This window comes from Euprymna scolopes, chromosome 21 (assembly GCF_053919585.1).
Source record: "Euprymna scolopes isolate OS-2025 chromosome 21, ASM5391958v1, whole genome shotgun sequence".
In the NCBI taxonomy this organism is placed as follows: Eukaryota; Metazoa; Mollusca; class Cephalopoda; order Sepiida; family Sepiolidae; genus Euprymna; species Euprymna scolopes.
The window spans coordinates 34,888,429-34,889,516 of NC_136502.1; the positions used below are offsets into that span (position 1 = coordinate 34,888,429).

The following is a 1,088-nucleotide window of genomic DNA, read 5'->3' on the forward strand; positions in this document are numbered from 1 at the left end:
TGACATGAAATTCTTAAAGATAAACTAAAATGACCGAAAAATGGGCTGAAATGACTTAAATAAATAAAAAGTAAATGACTTAGAATGACTTTAATGAACTTAAGGATGAATTTGATGACCTTAAGAATGACTTGAATGCTTAAAAAATAACTGAAATCCTTCAAAAACAACTTGAATGATCTTGAGAATGACTTGAATGGTTTTGAGACTGACTGGTTGTAAAGTGGGTGATCATTTTACATTAAATTAATACAGAAAAGTGATCCCCCACTTTATATCACAAAGTTACAACCATAAGTACAGCATGTAGTAAGAACAGACACTACACTTTGATCTTGGCCAAAAGGCCAAGAAAAGCTTAAAAAGCTAAGAACAGCCTTTGATCTTAACCAAAAGGCCAAGCACAAAAATATTACGGACAGACCGACCGACAGACCAACCGACGGACCGATGGAGTGACTTATAGAGTCGCTTGCACGCGACTAAAAATGTCGCTATAGTTATGAATAATGATTTCCTAAACCACAAAGTTTAATTTTCAAGATAGAAATTTTTAATCGTCGAAATATTTTGCACTGACCTGATAAGACGTCTTGTCTTCCAAATTCAAGACATAATTATCGGATTCAGTTAAATCTAAAATTAAACGATTTTAACTTTCATGTATTACTTTATAATAATAATCTTATTAAAAGAAAAGTGGGTTTACTTTTAATAAAAAAAAAATACTCATATTCTCAGACATACAATTAAGGATGCACGGTCATTTTCCACTAGGACTAATAAACGGCTCGTATTATTTGGGATTCATCAGACTACTGTTCTCATCTTGTGTGTGATTTTCACAACGTTTCAGTCAGTCTGACCTTCTGCAGGTGTATCATGGGTAACTCGGGAATGTTTCTGTCGAACTCGGGAATTTGGACGGAATTTCGAGCGGAACCCTTTATTTACTTCACGGGGGTAGCATGCTCTTGTTCCGCCAGAAATGATTGCATAGACGTCCGCAAGGACCCGTGACGCAATGGTTAGATTACTTGGAAAAATGAAATGTAAAAAGTGATATTCCCCTGAAGGTTGAAGGTTCA

General features: G+C 35.2%; 1 pseudogene; it reads right to left on the reverse strand.

Moving 5' to 3' along the window:
- Positions 1–222: 222 nt before the first annotated feature.
- LOC145243219 (U2 spliceosomal RNA) lies at positions 223–359 on the reverse strand (annotated as a pseudogene).
- Between the last annotated feature and the right edge of the window lie 729 nt (positions 360–1,088).